The sequence below is a fragment of the Aquarana catesbeiana genome, linkage group LG05, assembly GCF_042186555.1.
Source record: "Aquarana catesbeiana isolate 2022-GZ linkage group LG05, ASM4218655v1, whole genome shotgun sequence".
Taxonomy (NCBI): domain Eukaryota; kingdom Metazoa; phylum Chordata; class Amphibia; order Anura; family Ranidae; genus Aquarana; species Aquarana catesbeiana.
In genome coordinates, this window is record NC_133328.1 from 97,698,328 (window position 1) to 97,716,118 (window position 17,791).

The window sequence follows — 17,791 nt, forward strand, 5'->3', positions numbered from 1 at the left end:
TTAATGCAATACTTCTTGGAATCTATGTAACCCCGTTTTATTCCAAATAAACCCATAACCATACGGTTGTTCACTATGTGGAGGCTTTCTGTTGTTTTTTATGGATGCTGTTAACCACAAAACAACCAAATAGTTCTGTAGTGGAAAGAGGTTTTTTACCATCCAGAGACATTACAATCCTGATCCATATTCTCACATGCCGGGTCGAGGTTGCCTGGGGTGGCTCTGCTGAGGAGGGGGAATTGCACCACTCGCTATCCAGAGATTTGATATCACACGCCTGATTGATACTATCTTCTGGTAAGCGTATTTAATCTTCTCCCCTGGGTGGTGGATGCACACACGGCGGTGACTCCTTTAGTCCTACACTCCTGGATTCCTTCCCATCAATATATACTAATGAATTAATGTTTTAATCACCAATGGGACTCTACTACCAATGTTGGTTTACATTTTGCACAGTGCACTTTATTTAGAGACACTATCAATCAAATGATGGTGTTAGAGTTTTTGTATATGCTAATCACAATTTATTTTGTATATCACAATATGTTGATATGTCAATACTCAACATTTGATTCTTGTAGTGTAATTTAACAAAAAAGGAAACTAAGGCACCTCTCCACTGCTAAGAGGTCCAGATACAACTTGATTCCAATAAAAGTCAGAGGCGAGTGGCAATCCCAAAAGTATCCAACGCGTTTCAGTGGTTCAAAGATGCCCCCTTCGTTTGGGCTTCAAAATAATGTGAATAGCCTAGAAGTGAACTAGACCTTTAATGTTTGTTCTTCCAGTGTGATTAAAATCACATTCCTTGTCAGCAGCTGGTTTGACAGCAACCCCTGGACCTGTGAAACACGTTGCCTACTTTTTAGATTGTTCCCCTATCATTGGCATAAAGTTGTATCTGGACCTCTTAGTAGCGGTGTGGCACTTCACACAGTTTATTTTGTATTCACAGTATGTTGATATGTCAATACTCAACATTTGTTTCTTAGCGCTGCACTGTTTTCACTTTATTAATTCACACAATATTTGTTAACGTGGAGGGCCACCCTGAAAAAAAAAATTACACCAAAAATCCTAAAACAATAAAAAAAAAAACATTTGAAAAAATAATTTTTTTATACTTACCTGAACCCTTGTTGCTAGGCAGTCTTCCTAATCTGCCTGTTCCTATTCCGCGGTGTGTTCTGCTCCTTGCCTTCTGGGAACTGTATGTGTTCACAGAAAACCATGGGGCCATTCACAGATCGCCGCGCCGCTCGCGCGTGCGCAGTAGGAAAGTGGCAGTGAAGCCGCAAGGATCCACTGCCTATTTCACTTACCTAGGATGGCAGTGCCGGGACCCGAGAGCCGATGGACGGGCACACAGGTTACAGTGTTTGTAGCTGCTGATTTAAAAAATTTTTTTTAGATGGCCGGAATGCCGCTTTAAGTTAGTAGTGCTGGCTGCTATTGTTTATTTATGTGTGTAGTGCAGTATTTTTATATTAATTCCTACTTACTAAACTGTACCAACTTGAAATCAGGTTTTCCGCCATATAAGACATGGCTGTGTTGTGTAGCAAAGCTATATATTTCTCAGGGCTGGGTGGACAGAAATTAAAATCCTTTGGCAGGTACAACAAGTCCCATATATGTATTTTATCTATGTACAGTATCTCACAAAAGTGTGTACACCCCTCACATTTTTGTAATTTTTTTTTATATCTTTTCATGTGACAACACTGAAGAAATTACACTTTGCTACAATGTAAAGTAGTGAGTGTACAGCTTGTATAACAGTGTTAATTTGTTGTCCCCTCAAAATAACTCAACACACAGCCATTAATGTCTAAACCACTGGCAACAAAAGTGAGTACACCCCTAAGTGAAAATGTCCAAATTAGGCCCAATTAGCCATTTTCCCTCCCCGGTGTCATGTGACTCGTTAGTGTTACAGGGTCTCAGGTGTGAATGGGGAGCAGGTGTGTTAGATTTGGTGTTATTGCTCTCACTCTCTCATACTGGTCACTGGAAGTTCAACATGGCACCTCATGGCAAAGAACTCTCTGAGGATCTATAAAAAAAAATAATTTTTGCCCTACATAAAGATGTCCTAGGCTATAAGAAGTTTGCCAAGACCCTGAAACTGAGCTGCAGCACGGTAGCCAAGACCATACATCGGTTTAACAGGACAGGTTGCACTCAGAACAGGCCTTGCCATGGTCGACCAAAGAAGTTGAGTGCACATGCTCAGCATCATATCCAGAGGTAGTCTTTGGGAAATAGACGTATGAGTGCTGCCAGCATTGCTGTAGAGGTTGAAAGGGTGGGGGGTCAGCCTGTCAGTGCTCAGACCATACGCCACACACTGCATCAAATTGGTCTGCATGGCTGTCGTCCCAGAAAGAATTCTCTTCTAAAGATGATGCACAAGAAAGCCCGCAAACTGAAGACAAGCAGACTAAGGACATGGATTACTGGAACCATGTCTTGTGGTCTGATGAGACCAAGATAAACTTATTTGGTTCAGATGGTGTGAAGTGTGTGTGGCGGCAACCAGATGAGGAGTATGAAGACAAGTGTGTCTTGCCTACAGTCAAGCATGGTGGTGGGAGTGTCATGGTCTGGGGCAGCATGAATGCTGCCGGCACTGGGGAGCTACAGTTCATTGAGGGAACCATGAATGCCAACATGTACTGTGACATACTGAAGCAGTGCATGATCCCCTCCCTTCAGAGACTGGGCCACAGGGCAGTATTCCAACATGATAATGACCCCAAACACATCTCCAAGATGACCACTGCCTTGCTAAAGAAGCTGAGGGTAAAGGTGATGGACTGGCCAAGCATGTCTCCAGACCTAAACCCTATTGAGCATCTGTGGGGCATCCTCAAACGGAAGATGGAGGAGCGCAAGGTCTCTAACATCCACCAGCTCAGTGATGTCGTCATGGAGGAATTGGAAGAGGACTCCAGTGGCAACCTGTGAAGCTCTGGTGAACTCTATGCCCAAGAGGCTTAAAGCAGTGCTGGAAAGTAATGCTGGCCACACAAAATATTGACTCTTTGTGCTCAATTTGGACATTTTCACTTAGGGGTGTACTCACTTTTGTTGCCAGCGGTTTAGACATTAATGGCTGTGTGTTGAGTTATTTTGAGTGGACAGCAAATTAACACTGTTATACAAGCTGTACGCTCACTACTTTACATTGTAGCAAAAAAAGTGTAATTTTTTCAGTGTTGTAACATGAAAAGATATTATAAAATATTTACAAAAATGTGAGGGGTGCACTCACTTTTTATTGTAGCTGTTTGCCTGGAGAATAGCTTTAAGCATACAAAAACACAATAACTTTTGTCCTTTGTTGTTTTGACAGTTTCCTGTGCTGTCAGCAGAATATTTAGTCAAAATGACATTATTTATGATAATTATAATATCTGAGATGAGAGATAATGGTAGCTGTAACCACCAAAACAACTCATTATGTTACGGTTTCGATATTTATTAGTTTGCTTTCTACCATTGTTGTAGTTAAATTAGCTGTCTACACAAAGGGATGCAAATGGTGTGAACTGAAGCATTGACTTGGACTTTTTTTTTTCTGTATTTCCCCTGACTGGTGAGGCAGAACAAATTACAATTATACATCATCTGCTTTGATTTTTGATTTAACTTAAGAAACAAAGCATTGCATTAGATGTGTCTAAGCACCACAGCTTGGGTGACAAACACGACATCCTTGTCTATCTATTTCTAATTGGCGCTTTGTGAACGGTGCTTCAATGGCATCTTTGGAGGTTTGATTAAAGCAGGACACAAAGGACACGTGAAGGACGTAGGAATATGGGGCAACTAGCAACTTCAAGAGAAATACTATGTGTATACTATATGTCCATTAAAGAGAATTCATTCCTAAGAAATGTTGAAATGAAGTGTCATGAATAATTTATCATACCAATTATATCCAACTAATGTTAGGTGTGATCACAATTCTGATGAGGAGTTTCCTTGTGTTCTGCTACTTAAAGGAGAACCTGTAAAGCAATAATTGCATCTACGTTGGCCACATTACATAACCCAATGTAATTTTACAAAAACTACTCAAAAGTATAACTAAAATAAAAAAAAAACGGAAAAAAGTCTGTTGTTTGTGGTTCTAATACAAAAGGCACAAAAACGACCCTTCTTATGTCATGCTTTCTGCAAAGCATGTCACTGATAATAATGTTTCGGTGTTCATATTGAAGGTGGTGGGCACAGACACAATTATAATACAAGGTTAATTTCTCATTAATTGCCATTATAATGCATGGAATTCAGAAGCATTCAATAAAAAATTGGCAATTATGTCAACTGCATCTGTCGTTTTTTGTAGATGCACCTGGTACTTTTTTATTGGTTGGAATAATACACCAAAAATTCTACTAAGTTGTGAAGGGTGGAGCTGGGGAGGCTGGCGATACCGGAAGTGACGTGGGACCCTTTGAGCCCCACTGTCAATTTTAGGAGCTGTTCATTTTTTACTGCTATGTAAGTTACTACTTTTTATATAAATAACAATTTTTAACTACTACACTATGAGGATACCCTTTCTTACATGGGCCACCACACAGAGAAAACCACAATGTTAAAGGACCAACCACCCAATTAAGGACAGAGTGTCAGGACATCAGGTGGAATAAAGGAGGAGGAGGAGAATGATAGAGGAGCCTACCTTGCATACCCCAACATAGGAGAAGGTGTCATTTGACCACCTAGTAAGAGAGTTCAAAAGGAGAGGTGAGTGCATAGGTTGAAAAGTGGTGGGAGTCACCGAAGCACCAGCACTTTTTTAAGGATGTTATTATTGTGGACTCACTAATGAACTGCACTTTTATGGTTTTAATTTAACTACTTCAATACAGGGCACTTACACCCCCATCCTGCCCAGGCCATTTTTCAGCTTTCAGCGCTGTCACATTTTGAATGACAATTGCGCGGTCATGCTACACTGTAAGCATGTGACATTTTTATCATTTTCTTCACACAAATAGAGCTTTTTTTGGTGGTATTTAATCACTTCTGGGTTTTTCTTATCTCTTCCTAAAAAAAAAAAAAGACTGAAAATGTTGAAATTTTTTGTAATTTTTCTCCTTCACTGTTGGGCGCTGATGAGGCAGCGCTGATGGGCACTGATAGGCTGCACCGATGGGCACTAATGAGGTGGCACTTATGGGCACTGATTAGGTGGCACTGATGAGCACTGATAGGAGGCACTGGTGGGCACTGATGGGCACAGATAGGCGGCACTGGTGGGCACAGATAGGTGGCACGGATAGGCGGCACTAATGGGCACTGATGGGCAGCACTGATGGGCACTGATGGGCATTGATGGGTGACATTGATGGGCAGCATTGATGGGCAGCAGTTATAGCCAACATTGACTGGCATCACTAATGGATACTGATTGCTGGTACTTGTGGGCACTGTTTGCTGGCACTGGTGGGCACTCACTGCTGACACTGGTGGGCACACTGCTGGCACTGGTGGGCACTCACTTCTGGCACTGTGGGCGCTTTATTGTAATCAGGGCACTGATTACCGGCATCTCCGTGTTTACATGTGAACAGCTGTGATTGGACACAGCCGATCACATGGTTAAAGAGCTGTGGCTGCGCCTCTTTACAGAGATCAGGGTCGCGCCGTGTCCTAGCAACAACGTTCTGGGTGCCATCATATGATGTCCACCCAGAACAAGAGCCGCACATTTGACGGTGGCCGGGCGGCAAGTGGTTAAAGGACTTCCTTTGAGCTGCAACTGTTTATTTTTTTTTACTGTATATATGATTTACCTCAATTTACACTATTATATTACAAAGTTGTGAAATTAATATAATAAAATACTTATCTTAATATATTTGTTCTGCAGTTCATATTAACAGAATATGAAATATAATTTGATATCGTTTTAGGGCTGGGAAAGCTACATCAAAAAGTATTTTAAAGGATAGTACTTTCATATAAAATAAAGTGACACTAAACTGGTTTAAATTTAAAAAACGATTTTCATTCAAATATGTATTCTTACCTGAGACTAGAGTCACATCTTTGCACTACCAGTGGCCTTGTTGTGCTAGAGTTCTTGGAAAGTGATTGCTGATCTTTATTCACTGGTTGGTTCTCCATGTAGCTCAACCAGTCACCGGTACAGCAATATCTGACACAAGAGAATTCACTGATCGGTTTATCCCAAGAAGCAGAGGATCAAAGTTGTGCTGATTGTGTTTTTTAAAAAAATGTATTCTTATCTCAGAAATGTACCTTCTATTGCTTCTAGCCTCCTCCAGATTTCCAAATTATTTTTTTTTTTTTGCTGCTTTGATTTCACTTCCTGTTAGAGGGTGGCTACATTCGTTCTTCATGGTCCCACTGCATATAGAAATGTAGTTGAGATAGACCAGGGACTATGGACTTTGTAATTGGTAGTGTGGATAGAACAGTGAATTTGACTTCAAGTCAGAAAAGGAGAAGTTCAGAATCTCACTGAGGATGTAGGTGGAAAGAGGCAGAAAAGCAAGTTAAGAAACAATTTAATAAAATATAGATAGAGGTTGGTACTGGAGAATAAAAATATAGTTTATTGTCCAACTGTACCACCTCGTCCTCCCTATGTTTTATACCTTAGATCATGCCAGGCAATGGTCTGGTCCACCTCCAAATTGGTGCAAACATGGATGCAGAACCTTTACACTTTAAGCCCTCCTAATTGAGAAGACATCTCATTAATGAGATTAGTAAAAAGTGGTGCTTTATTTTATTCATGATACAATAAGAGACAACAAGATATTGGGACTTTAAAGGTGCTGAAAACTCCTCATGGAATAATAGATCTTCCAACGCAATATTTAAAATTCAATTTTATTAAGATTACCATTGGTTATAATTATTGGTTATATACAAATAGACATTTAAATACAAAATTGTTTTGCAGCAAACTCTAGGTGAAACAAACTCCCCCCTAACCAAAGTACACTAATTCCTCTGTAATCATATATGCACACAATCATGGATAACAATGTCATACACCGTTACACATGTGAGAGGAGACGCACAACATGCCTGTTGGCTTCTTCAGGGGTTCTGTTTGGAGGGGAATGAATGTAGTAGAGTTGCTGTAGAAGGAAGAAGATTAATGCAAATAGTATATTATTCGCAAATACAAGATTAATGCATGTCACTGTAGTTTTACTTATACATAGTAATTATAAAAACTTACACACATTCCTGCCAGTGTACTCTAAGATGGACCAGGCATCTGTCTATATCAGGTGAGTCTGAAGTCAGATAGAGAGGTTCGTCCCAAAAGCCAAAAAAAGGTCCAATACAAAGGAGTTGGCAGTTATGGTTGATTGGTCACATGTTTGGCCATAAGGTACTGAAACAGGGAAAGATAGATAATATATTACTACCAAATATTCCCCACTTCAAGCATTAGCCAACCAGTACTATAAGACTTACCTAGGAGAAATCTCCTTTGTTAAAGTCCATACATAAAACGGTAGGCATATTCCAATGGCCGGGTTTTACAGATCATCTAATCCAATTTCAAAACAATTCATAATACCTTGTTTGTAACGGGGAGAATGTCAAAACCAGACTGTTCACACTGTCTAATTCGCACTGGATACCACTGCCATTACAGAGAAAAAAGTACCTCCAAATGAAGACCTACAAGTGCTCACAATCATACCGCCAGGGGTCAAGTCCTAGGAAAAGAAGTGTGGGAACTCACCCAAGATTCCCCCACCCCCGACACTGCAAAAAAGTACCTAAAATGGCTGTAACTCTGTGCTATATAGTGCAAATATTTAAACTATAAAGATAGCTAGTGCTATTAGCAATGTGTTTAAGTTAAACAAAAGTCAAAAAACATATTTCTCCATTTACATGAAGGTCAGGTTAAAATAAGCAACAGAAAGAATCGCGCTAATCTAAAGATAAAAATTGTATATAAAATACGTGACAAAATAATGAGTGAGCCTAATCACAGAATGCGAAATAGACTAAATACAATAAATAGATAATGATCTCAGTGTATGGTGGCATCTAATGTTAACCACCCGTGCAAAAATTAAAAGTCCATGTAAACAATAAATTGGATTATAGTCTCAGTGTATAGTGGCATTTATAGTTGACCACCCGTCCAAAATAAAAGTCCATGTAATCAAGTATTGATCCACTCCGTAAAAATGTGATCCACCACCAGGAATAGAAGGGGTTACTCCTTACTGAAAGGCCACGATCCCCCACTACAGAGGATCATAGCTAGCAAAACAGCTGAGACTTTAGCCTTGCATCAATAATGGTCTGCGGGGTCTTCAAATCATCGCATGATGTAGACCGACTCGTGAGAGAAGTATACCATGTAACAAAGATGAAACTCCAATAGTGTAAAACCTTTTAAACTTTAATAGAATCGCATAGAAAAACACTTACAATATCGCCTGATAAGATAAGCCTTAAGTCCGGTATGTTGGCCGTACAGACTCGGACAGACCCGTCCTACTGGAGATGCGAGCACAGACTTGAGGTGACGTCAGGTCCTGCTCCTCCCTACGCATTTCGTGAGAAGATCACGTCATCCAGGGGCACGGGCGGCACACTGCGTCACCTCCCTAAATAGCATAAGAACATAACCAAGCCTCGCTTTGAGCCATGGTCCATCAAGAGACCAACAGCAACTACTGAATGAACCGCAAGTCCAGTAAACGATTAACTCTGCATAAACTAATAATAAAAATAAATTAAAAAATCATAAAACAACACAAGAACTTCTGCATCACGAAAAATTTCATACGGAAGTCACCCATCCCTATAGAAACAAAACAAAAAGACCACTAATTCAGCGCACATCGGCTGAGAAGGAAAACCGGAAACCTAGAAAATCCTTAACTAGGTGACTCTCACAAGGATTGGATAAACTAACATATAGTTGGTGACACCAGATGGAATTAGGACACTGATTTTCCAAGGGTGTGTAATAGCAATCCAACCTAACCGTAATCTACAGCAAAGTTGATTGTAGGAATAAATAAATTAAAAATAAAGAATGAAAATAATATATTAGATATAAAAATAAAGGATGAATAAACAAATTATTGCCGCCCCACCCACAACCGGTAAATGAATGGTTCCAACAACGAATCAAATTGGGACCCACCAAAATGGTGAAAAGAACTGACCACTCAAATAAAACTGATGGACAGTATTAACACCAATTTAATTGATCTAACGATCTAGCCATAGGGCTACCGGTATGACAATGAATATTAACATCTAGTAAATCATTACCCGAATATAGCTAAAAAATCCAGCCAGTTCAGAAAACGGAAATTAGATGTAACCAACAATGGGGCCACTACTATGATAATGAATAGTGACATCTAGTGGATCATTATCAAAATGCAGCAAAATTTTTTTTTCAAATTCAAGCATAAAGCACAGCCTTGAATTAAAATAAAACAAATAATAATAAGGATAAATTTAAAAAACGAATATATTGAATACAAGTTTCGAAGGTATTGAAGAACTGGCAGAATGCCAAAACTGCTACCTGACCAACGAGTATCAAAAACCGAACCTCTCTCTCAGCAGCAGTATTGGAGATTGAAGGGGGAAACACCCATTTCCAAATGTTGGAGATTAAAGGGGAAAAAAACACCCATCTCCAAACATAAATTAAAATAAAAATAAATAAGAATCCAATAGATATAAATTTGGTTAAATATAAAGATAAAATATTTAAAATCCAATGGATATAGATATGGTTAAAAACCAGTAAAGTTGCATTCAGTCTCAGATGGACAGAGGCTCACAACGAAGGTCCAAGAACACATACTGCACATTATATGTTAATACAACATTTTTTATACCAAAAAGGACAACACAAAAAACCACCAACAGAAAATTGAAAAGGGAATACTCAAGAATTGTTGATGAATGCGTTTATGTCCTTATCCACATTGAGTCCAAAAGGGACATATGTTCTGAGTCTATGTATCCAAGACATTTCACATTTGGAAATCTCTCTGACTAGTGAACCACCTCTCCAATGGTGTCTATATTTGTTAATCCCCATATAGAGAGTGTTAGAGGGGGTCTCTATTATGTACCTCATCATAGTGTCTTGATACTGGATGTTTGTCAAAACCTATTCTAATGTTGTTTATGTGCTCAATCAGTTTGACTTTGAGACCCCTCTTAGTCCTCCCCACATACTGTAATCCACAGGGACATTGTACGAGGTAGACCACAGCTTCAGATGAACAGGTTATGAATGGTTCTACCTCATAAGTCCGTGAAGTACTAGTGGAGGTAAATTGACAGATTTTTCTATCTCTGCACCTATTGAGGGAACAGACCTGACATTTCTTACACTTATGATAACCTGTAAGGTTGTGGAAAAAACACCTATTAATGTTAGGTGGGTCTTGGACCGTAGGGGAAATCCTATTGCCCAGAGAAGACGCTCCCTTAAACACAACTCGAGGATTCTTTGGTAAAAATGTGCCAAGAACTTGATCACTAGTCAATATATGCTAGTTTCCTGATCAAATCCTTAACACTCCGTCAAAAACGATGACCTATCCCTATCGTGTATTGTCTTTAATGACCTGGACAACACCCCTTGATCATACCCTTTTTCTATGAACCTACTAGTTAAAACAGCTGCCTGGTTGTCAAAGGTTTCGACCTCAGTGCAATTGCACCTAAGGCGTGCATATTGACCCTGAGGAACCGCTCTCAACCAAGGTTCATAATGGCAACTATCTAGAGGGATGTAAGCGTTCTTGTCTGTCGGCTTGAAGTAAGTAGAAGTCACCAATCTGTCATCCTTAACCGTGATCTTCAAATCGAGAAAGTTAATTTCTTCCAGACTGGCCTCAAAATTCAACTTGATGCCTCTGTTATTATCAATAAGGAAAGACGTGAAACCTTGGAGTTCAACCTCACTGCCATCCCATAGGAGGAGGACGTCGTCAATATACCTGGCCCAAAGGACCACCTGCGGTCTAACCTGAGCTTTTATGACGTCCTCCTCCCACTTGGCCATAAATAAATTGGCCAAGCTAGGGGTGTATTTAGTCCCCATTGCCACACCCCTATCCTGGCGAAAAAACTGATGGTCAAACCAGAAGTAGTTGTGGCTAGCGGCATAGTCCAATAATTCCATAATAAAGCTGATTTGGGATGAAGCAAGGCCAGATTCTCTGGTCAAGTACAGCCCAACTGCCTCCAAGTCCAGGGTATGGGGGATAATGGTATAAAGTGTGGTCACATCAGCTGTGACCAGCCATAAACCTTTCTTTGGTGTGATGTTCGATAACATCTTAATAACTTGCTTCGTATCTTTTATAAAAGAGGGGATATTCTGAACTAAAGGTTGTAAGAAGTGATCTATATACTTGCCCACCTGGGACGTAACCGAGTCAATACCACTGACTATAGGGTGTCCCGGGGGGGCAAGTTAAACTCTTGTGGATCTTTGGGAGGTAGTAGATGACAGGCGTGCGAGGAGCACTCGGTACCAAAAATAGCTTTTTCTTTTTCTCCAGAATGCCACTACAAAAGCCCCTATCCACAATAATTTCAAGTTCTTTCTTGTATTTAACCACAGGATCCCTATTAAGTGGAGTATAGGTATCTGGATCATCCACGATATGGTGCATCTCCTTTAAGTAATCACACCGATCAAGGATCACTATCCCCCCACCCTTATCCGCTGGTCGGATAATCAAGGATTTATTATTGCAGAGGGACTCTAGACCTATTTCAAGATCCTTTTGCATTCTAACCTTTTTAACCTTTATTTGTTCCAAATCCCTCAACGTAACATCTCTGAATACCTTAATACTGGGAGCCAAGGAACCAGGAGGATTGAAGAGAGACGCATTCGAAAGACCTGAATGTTGATATTCGGAGGTGCTATTGATATCTCCCCTAATTGGATTATTCAACATGTACCATTTGATATTGATTCTCCGCACATACTTGTGTATATCCATATAGGTTTGAAATTTGCTCAGGCTCCTGGCCGGAGCAAACTTTAAACCCTTATCAAGTAGCCTTTTCTCAGAATCCATTAAGACCTGTTTGCTCAGATTGAACAACCCAGTCCCTATGTTCGCTTTCTTTTTTGTTGATTGAACACGCCTCCCCCCTCTGACTCTTTTCGTTCTATGGGCCTTTTTTGGCCCTGATTGCTCCTGGGAAAACCCCAGTTCTGGTTACCATATTCACCAGGGGGTCTGGAAAAATGGTTAGGTCTGGATTGACCCTGACCACCCTCATGACGTTGGGGATAATATGGCTCAGGTCTACTCCCAACCCCAATATATACATATCTACCAACATCCTGGCCAAAGGCACCAGGAGCTTCAGAATCAGATAGAGGGAAAAAACTATTCTGTGTACGGATATTAGAACCATACTCACCATCACGTCCAAAGTGATGGATGGGATATGGTGGATTATAACCCGATTGGTAATTGGGAGGGCCCTGACCCTGTCTCCCCGGGAAATCCCCCCATAGGCGTGGGGGATTTTCTCTCTGATATTGGGAATAATTATTATATCCCGAATCATGATATTTGATGGATCCTCTAGAGGGGGTACCCGAGTAGGGCTGTGTGGAATCACGCTTGAGGGATTTGGCCTTGTTTTTATTGTTCATTTTATTTTGGGGAACATCTCTCCTGGGTGAATGGTAAGAACCCCTCCTCTTCCGAGCAGGGATGGGGTTTGGTACCATTTTTCCCAATTTATTTATGGCCGTCGTCAAAGCTCAGGTTAGACCGCAGGTGGTCCTTTGGGCCAGGTACATTGATGACGTCCTCCTCCTATGGGATGGTAGTGAGATTGAACTCCAAGGTTTCATGTCTTTCCTTAATGATAATAACAGAGGCATCAAGTTGAATTTTGAGGCCAGTCTGGAAGAAATTAACTTTCTCGATTTGAAGATCACGGTTAAGGGTGACAGATTGGTGACTTCTGCTTACTTCAAGCCGACAGACAAGAACGCTTACATCCCTTTAGATAGTTGCCATTATGAAACTTGGTTGAGAGTGGTTCCTCAGGGTCAATATGCACGCCTTAGGCGCAATTGCACTGAGGTCGAAACCTTTGACAACCAGGCAGCTGTTCTAACTAGTAGGTTCATAGAAAAAGGGTATGATCAAGGGGTGTTGTCCAGGTCATTAAAGACAATACACGATAGGGATAGGTCATCGTTTTTGACGGATGGTCAACGACGTGGAGATAATACCGAATTCTCTTTGCCGTTCATCACAACCTTTTCAATACAACATCGAACTGTTAAGGATTTGATCAGGAAACACTGGCATATATTGACTAGTGATCAAGTTCTTGGCACATTTTTACCAAAGAATCCTCAAGTTGTGTTTAAAGGAGCGTCTTCTCTGGGCAATAGGATTGCCCCTACGGTCGAAGACCCACCTAACATTAATAGGTGTTTTTTCTACAACCTTACAGGTTATCATAAGTGTAAGAAATGTCAGGTATGTTCCCTCAATAGGTGCAGAGATAGAAAAATCTGTCAATTTACCTCCACTAGTACTTCACGGACTTACGAGGTAGAACCATTCATAACCTGTTCATCTGAAGCTGTGGTCTACCTCGTACAATGTCCCTGTGGATTACAGTATGTGGGGAGGACTAAAAGGGCTCTCAAAGTCAGACTGATTGAGCACATAAACAACATTAGAATAGGTTTTGACAAACATCCAGTATCAAGACACTATGATGAGGTACATAATAGAGACCCCCTCTAACACTCTCTATATGGGGATTGACAAATATAGACACCATTGGAGAGGTGGTTCACTAGTCAGAGAGATTTCCAAATGTGAAATGTTTTGGATACATAGACTCAGAACAAATGTCCCTTTTGAACTCAATGTGGATACGGAGGTAAACGCATTCATCAACAATTCTTGAGTATTCCCTTTTCAATTTTCTGTTGGTGGTTTTTTGTGTTGTCCTTTTTGGTATAAAAAATGTTGTATTAACATATAATGTGCAGTATGTGTTCTTGGGTCTTCGTTGTGAGCCTCTGTCCATCTGAGACTGAATGCAACTTTACTGGTTTTTAACCATATCTATATCCATTGGATTTTAAATATTTTATCTTTATATTTAACCAAATTTATATCTATTGGATTCTTATTTATTTTTATTTTAATTTATATTTTTAGATGGGTGTTTTTTCCCCTTTAATCTCCAACATTTGGAGATGGGTGTTTCCCCCTTCAAACTCCAATACTGCTGCTGAGAGAGAGGTTCAGTTTTTGATACTCGTTGGTCAGGTAGCAGTTTTGGCATTCTGCCAATTCTTCAATACCTTCGAAACTTGTATTCAATGTATTCGTTTTTTAAATGTATCCTTATTATTATTTATTTTATTTTAATTCAAGGCTGTGCTTTATTTATGCTTGAATTTGAGAAAATTTTTTTGCTGCATTTTGATAATGATCCACTAGATGTCACTATGCATTATCATAGTAGTGGCCCCATTGTTGGTTACATCTCATTTCCGATTTCTGAACTGGCTGGATTTTTTAGCTATATTCGGGTAATGATTTACTAGATGTTAATATTCATTTTCATACCGGTAGCCCTATGGCTAGATCGTTAGATCAATTAAATTGGTGTTAATACTGTCCATCAGTTTTATCTGAGTGGTCAGTTCTTTTCACCATTTTGGTGGGTCTCAATTTGATTAATTGTTGCGACCATTCATTTACCGGTTGCGGGTGGGGCGGCATTCATTTGTTTATTCATCCTTTATTTTTATTTCTAATATATTATTTTCATTCTTTATTTTTAATTTATTTATTCCTACAAATAACTTTGCTGTAGATTACGGTTAGGTTGGATTGCTATTACACACCATTGGAAAATCAGTGTCCTAATTCCATCTGGTGTCACCAACTATATGTTAGTTTATCTAATCCTTGTGAGAGTCACCTAGTTAAGGATTTTTTAGGTTTCCAGTTTTCCTTCTCAGCCGATGTGCGCTGAATTAGTGGTCGTTTTGTTTTGTTTCTATAGGGATGGGTGACTTCCGTATGAAATTTTTCGTGATGCGGAAGTTCTTGTGTTGTTTTATGATTTTTTAATTTATTTTTATTAATTATTATTAGTTTATGCAGAGTTAATCGTTTCCTGGACTTGCGGTTCATTCAGTAGTTGCTGCTGGTCTATTGATGGACTGTGGCTCAAAGCGAGGCTTGGTTATGTTCTTATGCTATTTAGGGAGGTGACGCAGTGCGCCGCCCGTGCCCCTGGATGACGTGATCTTGTCACGAAACGCGTAGGGCAGAGCAGGACGATGCACTGACGTCACCTCCAGTCTGTGCTCGCATCTCCAGTAGGACGGGTCTGTCCGAGTCTGTACGGCCAACATACCGGACTTAAGGCTTATCTTATCAGGCGATATTGTAAGTGTTTTTCTATGCGATTCTGTTAAAGTTTAAAAGGTTTTACACTATTGGAGTTTCATCTTTGTTACATGGTATACTTCTCTCACGAGTCGGTCTACATCATGCGATGATTTGAAGACCCCGCAGACCATTATTGATGCAAGGCTAAAGTCTCAGCTGTTTTGCTAGCTATGATCCTCTGTAGTGGGGGATCGTGGCCTTTCTGTAAGGAGTAACCCCTTCTATTCCTGGTGGTGGATCACATTTTTACGGAGTGGATCAATACTTGTTTACATGGACTTTTATTTTGCATGGGTGGGCAACTATAGATGCCACTATACACTGAGACTATAATCCAATTTATTGTTTACATGGACTTTTAATTTTTGCACGGGTGGTTAACTTTAGATGCCACCATACACTGAGATCATTATCTATTTATTTTATTTAGTCTATTTCGCATTCTGTGATTAGGCTCACTCATTATTTTGCCACGTATTTTATATACAATTTTTATCTTTAGATTAGCGCGATTCTTTCTGTTTCTACATTTAGGTGATATATGGGTGTCATATAATTAGAGTTGCTGCTTTTTCACTTGATTCATTTGTTTTGATGTATTATCAAATTTTTAGTCACATTTGATTGATTTATTTATATATTTTTATCTTCATGATTTAGTGTAGTTTTTACCCCCCTTTTTTTTCCTCAGGTTAAAATAACCCAGCAAGCACAGAGTTCCCCCATACTTTACGATTCCCTCTTAGAGTGCAAGGGAACTCTGACATAAAGGGGAATGCTGCAGATTATGATCTAAAGGGGAACTCTGATATAAGGGGGGCTCTGGTGACCAGAAACCACCTTATATCAGAGATCCCCTTCACATCTGCATCCACAGAGTTCCCTCTTGCATTGTAGGGGGAATCCAGAGTGATCCCCTCAGACTGACCTTGTGGCGCTGTCACTGTCCTCTCAGGTGCACCGTGCAGGGCTCAGTCAGACACCTCTAGCTTGGTGGCTCTGGCTTTATCCTATAGTCTCCTCTCCACAGTCCACACACATCTGACTCCTCCTGTGACCCCCATCCCGACAATGCTTCCACTCTTGACTCCTCTCCAGACTCCCCCTCAGAGACTGCAGACATGATAAAAGACAAGAGATGGTCAGAGATTGCGGACATGATACAAGAGATGGTTAGAGGCTGCGGGCATGTTATGGCCAGAGGCTGTAGACGTGATACAGGAGGTGGCAGAGGCTGCAGACATGTTATGGTTAGAGGCTGCGGAAATGATACAAGAGGTGGACAGAGGCTGCAGACATGATACAGGAGGTGGCCAGAGGCTGCAGACATGATGCAGGAGGTGGACAGAGGCTGTGGACATGTTATGGCCAGAGGCTGCAGGACATGATACAGGAGGTGGACAGAGGCTGCGGACATGTTATGGTCAGAGTCTGCAGACGTGATACAGCAGGTGGACAGAGGCTGCAGACATGATACAGGAGGTGGCCAGAGGCTGCGGACATGATACAGGAGGTGGCCAGAGGCTGCAGATGTGATACAGGAGGTGGCCAGAGGCTGCGGACGTGATACAGAAGGTGGACAGAGGCTGCGGACGTGATACAGGAGGTGGCCATAGGCTGCGGACATGATGCAGGAGGTGGACAGAGGCTGCAGACATGATACAGAAGGTGGCCAGAGGCTGCGGACATGATACATGTATTACTGTCCCCCCCGACCCCCACTTGTCAGCTTCATGTATTACTGTCTGTCCCCCAGGGCCCCAGTGCCCCAGTGCCCTGACTTGTGTCACTTTCTCCAACTCCAATCCGATTCCATTTCCTGTCCTCACTTTCTAATCTGGACTGGTGAGTGGTCCACTGGTCCGGGCCAGGGCCCCCAGGCAGTCGGGCCACAGGCGGGAGGAGGAGAAGTTGAGCACTGCGCTGCGGGCAGCCGTAGATCTGAGCCAGCCAGCACTGCAGAATGCCGCCAGGCCAGGGAAGGAGGTGGGACTCACGGGGTAGAGACTGGAGGTGTGAAGAAAAGCAATGTGAGTCCCTGGCTGCAAGTCCGCTGAGGCCAGAGAAGGAGAGGAGATGGATGGACTTGCAGCACTAGCACAGGGCTCACTTTTCTCTGCCCCACGCTGAGCCTCTGATTGTGACGTCACCGGTTGCTAGACACCAGGTGGGGCGGCCCTAGCAACCAGTTTCAGCAATCAGCTAGTAGGATGGCTTTGTGCCCTCATTTCATTTCGGGACGCTGTATTGTCCCAGAATGAAGATGACAGCACACCCATGTGAATTGCGGGACACGGCTGCTA

General features: G+C 41.2%; 1 protein-coding gene and 1 non-coding gene across 5 annotated transcripts in view; both read left to right on the top strand.

Moving 5' to 3' along the window:
- XYLB (xylulokinase) overlaps positions 1 to 17,791 on the top strand; it is a 277,360-nt gene that overhangs the window by 153,499 nt on the left and 106,070 nt on the right. The window lies entirely within an intron of this gene.
- LOC141146531 (small nucleolar RNA SNORA3/SNORA45 family) lies at positions 6,055 to 6,186 on the top strand. Its single transcript, XR_012244924.1, has one exon. It is a non-coding gene; the product is annotated as a small nucleolar RNA SNORA3/SNORA45 family (small nucleolar RNA).